Source organism: Equus quagga, chromosome 12 (genome assembly GCF_021613505.1).
Source record: "Equus quagga isolate Etosha38 chromosome 12, UCLA_HA_Equagga_1.0, whole genome shotgun sequence".
In the NCBI taxonomy this organism is placed as follows: Eukaryota; Metazoa; Chordata; class Mammalia; order Perissodactyla; family Equidae; genus Equus; species Equus quagga.
In genome coordinates, this window is record NC_060278.1 from 73,655,856 (window position 1) to 73,665,616 (window position 9,761).

Consider the following 9,761-nt stretch of genomic DNA (forward strand, 5'->3'; position numbering starts at 1 on the left):
GGCAGAAAAGACAGCATGGCAGTTCTGAGTCTTGGCTTGAAAGGATATGAATGCTTCTACTCTATCCTGGAACTCTGCCCTGGCTTGCCTGCTGGGATAAGAGACATGCAGAGAAAAAAATGAGCTATCCCAGTGAAGATCATTTTGAAATAGCCAGCCTTAGCCAAACTGGTTGCTGACCACAGTCGAATATGTGATCCCAGCCAAGACCAGAAGAACTACCCTGCTGAGCCCAGCCCATCACCAACCTGTAGAATCATGAGCTAACAAAACGATTGTTGTTTAAGCCACTAAGCAAAGGGATGCTTTGTTGAGCCACAAAAAACTGACTACTACAGAGAGTGAATTAGCTCTTGCCAAATGGGCAGGGCCAGAGAATAAAGATATTCAAAGCCTGGGTGATCACACTCCTGTGTGTCTGTCCAGAGACTTTATCCTCTGTTTAATATTCCTTATGCACCAAGGCCGTGGAGAGGCATCTGAGTCTCAATCATTTGGTGTGCACTGATTGTGTGATCATGAATCACTGCCATTTCCAGGAGAACCTGATAATACCCAATGGCTGCTCACTTCCAATTCTGAAAGAGCTAAGAGAAGAAAAAAAAATGGGCCTCAAAATATTTGCAGTAATCACTGGCTGCATAATTAAAATAGAAATCTGTCATCTATAGCCAGGGGTGAAGCAGGTAAAATTAAACATAAACTGTCATAAAAATAATTAAAAACTAGACTTTTAAATTAAAAGATGACTTTTAATAATTAGTTAACATTTGCTATTGTTCTAAACAGACATGCTGTTAACCTTTAACATTTTGCTCATGCAGTCCTTTCTAAGAATTTTAATTATGCCTGAGGGGAAGTGAAAAGCTATCCACTTATTAATTTATTAAGTGTCTATTCTATATAAGGTGGGCCTTCATGGGATGCTTCAAAGTATAGTTTTTGCTCTCAAAGATATGATAATTCAGAAGGGGAGATTAGTGCTCCAAAATATCGCATGATTACTGATTTTTAATTAGTTGACATAAGGAAAAGGCTCTCTCAAAGAGGTGGCCTCTGAGCCACTTGAAGATATGGAGCAAGAGACTGGTATTTAGAACCCATGAGGGCCACACAACGTTAAAAGCAAAGCAACTGATGAGAATCTTCAGAACTACATTCTTACCAGTGCATTGGGTTACAGCAACTCTCAAGAAAGAAGGGGAATGTCAATAATCTTGGTTTGGAAAGCAGCCCATATTCACCCCTCTAGAAGTGCAACAGAGTTTCCTCAGGCAAATAAACTTCCTTCTTAGAGCCACAAATTTTAGCAGCTGAAGAATGAGAATCCAAGTACCAGGCAACTCTGATGAGAGAGTGCTTCTACAGGAAGACCAGGAATCTGACTTTTTACAATCCCAGCTGTCCCAAGTCACAAAAGCCTCTGCCAGTCACCTTTGCTATGGATGTCCTTGGCTGTCTCTGTGGGTGCCCATTCTCCCTCCCTGTATTGAGTATTTCCAATACATTATATGTTTGTTTGGCATTACAGCACCAGCATGGCTTTCAGAGGGTGTTCGATTGGGCTACCTCGTTGGGGTTAAGAACTGGCTTTGGACAATGGACAAATGTTTCCCTCTTCACTGAGAGAATAGAAGCACCCAGCTCCTACCAGCACATCTCCCACCTACCTGCCTCTGTGCTGTTCTAGATCATGTGGATGTGCCTTCCTTCTAGATCATGTGGATGAAAGGTCTATACTCCTAGATAAAGCACACCCCTCCCTTTCTACACAGAACCTATTCTCAACACTCAAGGCCATCAGTTCGGCAACTTTCCCCTTCTCCTGTATTATTACTTTTTCTTGCTGTAATAGGTCTCAGGATTATGTTTCTCCCATTTATAAAGAAAATGATTCTCCCTTAATCTCCCATCAGCTTCCAGCAGATAAACAAGCAAACAAAAATCCTTTACTCTCTCCTTTCATAGAACTCCTTGGAAGAGTGATCTATACTCACTATCATCAGTTTCTCCTGTCCCGTTCTCTATTAAACCCATTTTGACAAGCTTTGCCCCTCATTCAAATTAATCTGTTCTCACAAGGTCATCAAGGACCTGCAAGTTGCTCAACCTAACAATGTGTTCTTATCTTACTCGACACGTTGGCAGCATTGGACACAGTTGAAAACTCCCTCCTCCTTGAGAACATTTCTTCACTTAATTTCCATGGCATCACACTCTCATTGTTTCTTATACTCTAGCCATTTATTCTAAGTCTCTATTGCTAATTCCTCACCTTCTTCTTGGCTATGGAAATTAGAAGTGCCACGGGGCTCAGGCCTTGGCTTTTGTCACTATTTTATCTAAACTCAGTCCTTGGGTGATCTCATCCACTCTCCTGGCCCTGAATAACTTCAGACAGACACACAAGCATACAAAGGAGACTCTAAAATTCATCTTTCCAGCCTGGACCTCTCCTTTCCTCATCTCACTATTTGACAGCCTGCTTGACCTTTCCACTTAAATAGGTGCCTGAAACATAATGGGTCCCAAACAGAGCCCTGATCTTCCTTTTTCACATGCTCCTCACAGAATCTTTCCCATCTCAGGTAATTGAAATTGTTTTTTTCCAGTTGACTGGGCCAAAATACTTGCCATCATCCCTAACGCTATTTTTCCCATACTGCTAATCTGATCTGTCAGCAAACTTGACTCAATTTCAAAATATTTCCAGAATCCAACCAATTCAGTGACTTATCACCACATCTACTGCTAAGACCCTTGTCTAAGCCATCATTGTCTACCACTTGGAATATTGTGATGGCCTCTTAACTTGTCTCCCCCTACCTCCCACCAGTCCATTCCCAGTAGGTTAGCCAGAGTGACACAGTAAAAAGTGTAAGCAGATCATATCACTCTTTCTGGAAATCTTCCAATGGATGTTCATCTCATTCAGACTTAAACGACTTAAAAGGTTTCACTGGCATCAAACAGTCTGAGCTCACTTCATTGGTCTTCTCTTCCTCACTCACTTGGCTCAGTCACACAGACCCTCTTTCTGTTCTTCGAACATGACAGGTAGAGCCTAACATAAGCCTTTGTAGTTGCTTTTTTCCTCTGATTTTCCTCAGCTATCTTCATGGATGTCTCTCACATTTCCTTTAAGTAATTTACTCAACCACCATCTTGTTTTTCAAGGTCTTCCTTCCTAGTTGGTCATCTAAAATCTCAACCACTATCTATACCTTTATTCTTTCTAACACCCTTCCTTTACTTTACTTTCTCCTTCGCAGTTATATCCAACTAAAGTCTTACATATTTTATGTATCAATCCTTTTTCTATAGAATTTAAGTTACACAAAGTTGAGGATTTCAGTATGATCACTGCTTGTATTGATTGCATTTATTGTTACCAGTTAATTGCCTTTTTCTGAATCTATGCCCTTTGTTATGTGCTTTGAAGTTTATTCCAAGAAAGGTTGATTATACTTCTCTGCCCTGTTTCTGTTGGGCTTGTCCAAAAGACTTGCTTTGATCAATGAAATGTAGGCAGAAGTGATAGTGTGCTGGTGCCTAGGCTTTAAGAGGCATTGGATGTTTCCACTTGCCCTTCTTATACTTCTGCCACTGTTATGAGAAGTGAATGCCTCGCATTGCCACTGGTCCCAGGAGGAAATGGGCTATATGTAGTAGACTTATGCAACCTGTACAACCTGTAGGTTGGAATCTCACTCAGCTGAGCCCAAGCTCGATCAGCCAGACCCTAGCCACCTGATACATGCACCAAAGAGAAATAAATACATATTGTGTATGTCACTGAGATTCTGCTATTGTTATGCACCAATAGCTGACTAATATTCTGTTATGTCCACAGATCCTGGCACATATCAAGTACTTAATAAATAATTCAGGAATAAATGACCACATAAAAGAAGTATAAATCATTTTATCTGTGAGAGTCATTAGTGTTTGCCAAATAGTCTGCCTTTGTACCTTCTAGCAGAGAGCATAGGGCTATAGGACTTGTTCTGATCAATAAGTTATGAACTGAAGTGACACTGTGTCACTTCCAGGCTACAGCATCTAATTGCAAGACATTCTAAAGCTCTATTTGTCCCTTTGGCATGGTGAGAAGCAGTGTTGGCAATTGATCCATGTGTAAGAGCAATGAGCAGAACCTGCTGCTGACCTACAATAGACATATAATGTGCATGAGAAGTAAACTGTTGGTGTTGTTAACCACTGAGACTTGGGTTTTGTTTGTTACTGTAGCCTTGCCGATGTCTTATCTCAACAAAACTATATGCAAATATGACATATGTTTAGAGTCATCTTAAATAATTTTAATTGGCATGGGGTTAATGTCCTTATGTCTGTTTTATGAGATAGAAAGTTTCTAACATAAGTTTTCACTCTAGGGGAACTTGGGTTGAGATCTGGAAATACGCACATATTGGATCTGTGACGTTAGATCAATCATTAACCCACTCTGGCCTCATTTCTTTATTTGACAAATAGGACTAATAATATCCCCCTCAGAGGTTATTCTTGTCAGTCATTCACACACCTGGCATTTATTGAGGATTTACTCAGCTCAGATTTTGAGCTGAAGGAGCTTGATGTCCAGGAAGGGACAAGTCATAGACGCATATGGCTGCGTTACCAGGCACTGCGTGTGGTAAGTGTGAGGAGAGCCTTAGAACAAGGATATGAGAATGCTGAAGAAGAGAGATGACATCCGGCAGCAGGAGCAGGAAGACACCATGCATGACTCAGTAGCAATTATCTAAGCCAGAGAAAAGCATAACTTGGAGTCTGGTTTCCAGGCAAACTTCATTCTCAATATTTAGCTCTCTGGCCCATTAATCTGCTCTCTTTCACTTCTTTGCAAAAGTTTACTTCTTGTTCATGAGTTTGTTGTTTGTGCTGTCGAGTCAATTCCTACTCCTAGCGCCCCTGTGGACAGCAGAGCAGAACCTGCCTAGTCTTTTTGTACCATCCTCTCACCTTCTGGCACTATAGCAGACAATGCTCTGCTGCTGTTCATACGGTTTTCCTGGCCAATTTTTTTGAAAGTGAGTGGCCAGGTCCTTCCTCCTAGTCTGTCTTAGTCTGGAAGTTCCGCTAAAACCTCTCTGCAGGTGCCCCTGCTGGTATGTGAAATACCAGTGGCATAGCTTTCATCATCACAGCAACATGCAGCTGTCATAGTAGGACAACTGAAAGATGGGTGCTGTGGTCCCCTGACTGGAAAATGAACCAGGGCTGCACCAGTGAGAGCACTGGATCTAACCACTGGAGAACCAGGGCTGGCTTATTCAAGAGTACCTAACCCTTTAAACATGAGTTTGCTGTCCTGGATAGCACCATGGCCCTAGAAAAGATGATTTTTGTGACTTTTACATTCCTGCAGAACCTTTCCAGGCCATCATAGCTCCCTGAACTCTCCTTCATTGAGGTCATTGCAATCTTCAGTTATTAATTCTGTGCTTATTTCAATAACAATCACCTTACTCAATAAACTGGATGTTCCATGAGAACAAAGTCTGTATTACACACCCAGCACATAGCACACTGTCTTACATGTAGTAAGAGCTCAATAAACAATTGGTGAATGAATGAATAAACGAGTATCAGGTTTCTCATCTCTATTGTGTCACTCTACCCAAATAACCACTAAAGTTAGGTTCAATAATGTTGTTGAATCTGAATGCTTAGAAAGGAAAATGATCCAAGTAAAATGAATTTACTTCAAATATAACCCAAACTTTCCTACTCAGAAGCCTCCACATTTTAAAAGAAGACCCATAAAGAGAAGGCTATTAAGCCAAATGAAAGACTATCTAATGGTGGAATTTCCAACTAGAGGGATATTTAATATAAAAGAGACAGGAGAGTATTTTGAAGCATTTTCACATTCATTGTCATGCTGCTTTTCAAATTACACCATCTGCGTAATTGTTTACTCATAAGGTTGACCAAGAGTAAGAGAATAGGGAAGCAAAGAAGCATTTAAAACAATACATAATTTTTCCTAAATCAGGATAATTTTTATTCATTCTATGCTCATTAAAAGTAAGGAACTAATTAAATTAAGTGTGTGCTAGAAATTATAATAACTACCCTTTGAAACGTAAATGCTTGGGCTCAGAAGAACTATTAAAAAACAGGGCCAAAAAAGTCTTTAATGCATTCTGATATAGCCAAACATTTTAGGTTGTGCTTTTCATGTCACTTTATTTGGAAATACTTCACCATAATGTGTCATACCAAAATAACTTAGCCAAGAATATCTCTTTTTTTTTCTTTAGCAAGAATGAACTGCAAAACATTATGTGCTTGGATATAAAGCTGAAATCGTAGAACTCAAGAAGCAATTCCTCATCATAAATGCTAACTCTGTAAAGAGTATAAAAGAATAACAAGTCTGTAAAGAGTGTGGGTTTCCATCTGAATGTTGAGATGCTGAACCAAATTTTATAAATACTTGGTCTGGATTGGAAATCAACTCATTTAGCACTGTGTCAATGGCACTAAAAACTGCATGTTTCTTATTTTATACATATCATCTGCTCAATTTGCCTTTAATTTACTGTATAAGTAGTGTGACCTCATTTCATGGAGTTGAAGACAACCTCAGATTCATTCAGAAGCGATAATTACGGATTGCAAAAGGATAACATAATGAGAAGATTCCGTTTGCATAAAATTGCTATTTGAATGTTGGATGCTCGTGTTGGCTTTATCAGGGTTTGACACATCTGCCAGACTTAGCTATGGCTTCAGTGGGAAACAAAACTTGATGTGAGTGCTGAAAATGTTGACGCCTATAAGATTCACAAGGACGGGCAGCTCAGCTGACGTAACAACTTATCTTTCTGCGAATATCATTATCACGGGCCTGCCAACGTGCTAAGTGTTTATGAGGATTATTTCAACTCAGTCTTAAAAACATCCCTATGAGGTCAGTATTATTCTTATTATTTCCATTTGACAGAGTAAGAAAGTAACTTGCCCAAAGTCATACAATTAGAACACTGGGTCTGAATAAAGAGCCCAAATTCATCTTGTATTATCTCTTCTCTCTCTTTCATTCTCTTTCATCCATGTATTTATCCATCCATCTGTCCATTTCTCTCCGTCCTCATCCCTCTCTCCATCTGTCCATCCAACCATGTTCTTTCTCTGTATCTTCACATATCTCTGTCATTCTCTGTGTACTCCTTCTAGCTCGTCTTTCTCTGACTTGATCTCAGCCCTGTGAGTTTCTGTCTCTTTCATTCATTTCCTTTCTTTCAATCTCTCTAGCCTTGTAAATATTATCCATCACCCATTTATATATCCATGTATATATTTGTCTTTATTTTTCCATCCATCTACCCAGTCATGCTTTCCATATTTCCAAATCCTTTTCTGAATTTGTCATATACTTTCTATTTTTCTGAGTCTTTCTCTTCCTCTCTCTTCCTCTCACTTTCTCTCTATTCTCCCACCACACCTCTCTCCTCTCTCTCTCTCTTACTTCAAAGTTGCTGTTCATCCAGGTACTTTAGGCGTGTCCTTATCCTCTGCCCCATCAAAGATCAGGAAATATGTCCCCACGTGTTAAAGGTATATGCGTTGCTAAGGCAATAAAACTTCTGTGTGTGCCTCAATCAAAAGTCAACCCTGTTGCTACTTGATGAAAGACAAAGTATTGAAGAAAATTATTCATGAGTCTCTCACATTTCTACACATTTTATGAGTGAGGCACTAACTGCCCTTTATTCCAGATTATCTTTTCAAGGATGTTTGTATTCTGAGAAGCCTTAGAAGACAAAGATTGTGTCTCCCTATGAAGCTAAGGATGGGTTTGCTGCCATCCTTGGAAGATAGAGACAGTATCTCTTTCTGGAGGAAAAGGCAAGCATCCTTCCATCCAGGATAAATAAAATAATGTCTCCTGTGAGCAAAGGCAGAGCATACCTGCCCAATATTCAATTCAGTTTTCTGAAGCTTAAGGTTCCTCTCTTGTAATGCAACCTACTACATGTATAAGCATCTATTTGGGCCCATCCGTGTAGCCACTGTTGGATTTGAGGGTTAGGAGAACTGACACAAATGTGCTGATGCTTATGCTGCTTACTGTGCCCTGAGTAATCTAGTCTCCTGTGTCTGACACAGTCTCCTGTATTCTGCAGTCATTCACGAAAGCGTGGCAGGCCAACGCCTTAGCTTGCAAGTGACTAACATCTCAGCCCCTTCACAGTCTTGCCTCAAAGCTGTACCTTTGTTCATCCTATCACATGGCGGCGCCACACTGGTCATCAAAAGGTTTTTTATAGCTTGAAAGGAGAATGTTTTAACTAAATTCTTCCAGCCTCCTATTGTCCACTAGAAAATGGCACCTATTTCAAGAGCAAAGGCAGGTATCCCTTGTTCTATCTCCTATTTTAATGAAGAAAAAACCCACTTCCACCCATGCCCTTCACAATGCCTTCCCCTCTACACTTAATTTGGTAGGGTAGTTCGTCTCTTGAGTGGGGCTGGCCATGCTCAAGCTTTGCCATCTTTCCAAAGCCAATGAAACGAAAGGATCACCTCTCTGTGTGCCTGGAAGGGCTGAGTCAGGGGGAGTATGACTGTATTGGGTGCCTTTGGTGCCCCAGCTCACATCCTCTCAGCCTCACCTCTGATCCCAGCTGTAGTTGCAGCCGGCAGGTCCTTCCAGGTCTCAGCTTACTTCACACCCACCGTGTCTCATCTCATTTATGCTCTGTGAGACTTTGCTTTCCTATGCTGCAGCTTCTCGAATGTCCCAAAAGCCAGCAACAGTCCACTTGTCAGGAACAAATTGACTTCCTGGAAGTGCAGGGTTGGCAGTGCCCCAGGGACAGTCCTTAAACATGGGAGCAGGGGGGCTGAGGGATAAATATTTTTTACAGTTGATTCTTAGGTGGAAAATTCTGACAGACATCTATATGCTGTTTAGAAAGTCCCAGAAAGGATCAAATCCAAGTTGCCAAAAGCAGTGACCTCAACAAAATGCACCTTCATATTGCCTTTTTCTTCCTTTCTTCACTCTCCTTTGTTTCTCCTTTCTCATGTCTGGGATCATCTCACGAATAAACTACCTGTACACAAGTCCTTGCCTCAGGTTCTACTTCCAGGGGAAATGCAAGCTAATCTAATGGTAGAGCAGAAAGACCAAGGCCTCTGGAGCCGGACGGACTTGAGTCTGTCTATCAGCTCTGCTACTTTCTACCTGGGAGATCTTGAACAAGTCACAACTTCTCCGAGCTTCAGCTTCTTCATTTGTAAGATGGGAAAGAGAATACTTACCTTGCACAGGTGGGGGATACTGATTACGGATAAAAACCATGCAGTCCTTAGCACAGGGTCAGTCAGCATCAGCCCTCAACAAATAGCAGCAATTACTGTTATTACAGCCTGAGTAAATCCCAGGGGCACCCTGGAAACTAGAGGTGCAGAAATCGTGATGTTCTGACTTCTGTAACTGTCCAGGGACAGCTAAGCTGCAGGACTCTATCACTTTAAGGATCCAGAACCACACAAATTATTTACAAATCACTGTTCATAAAAATGATTGCACTATTGCACCATAAATAGCTTCTGGATGTCATAAACTTATTCGTGCCTATGTGGAGAGAGATTACATTTGAAGAATTAAGCCATGTTGTTGTTTTTCTTATTATTGATCCTTTCTACCCTTTGTTCTTTCCTTTATCCAGTCAGCTAATCATTGTGCATTTGTAGCCTCAGGGAAGGGATGACCCAGCAGA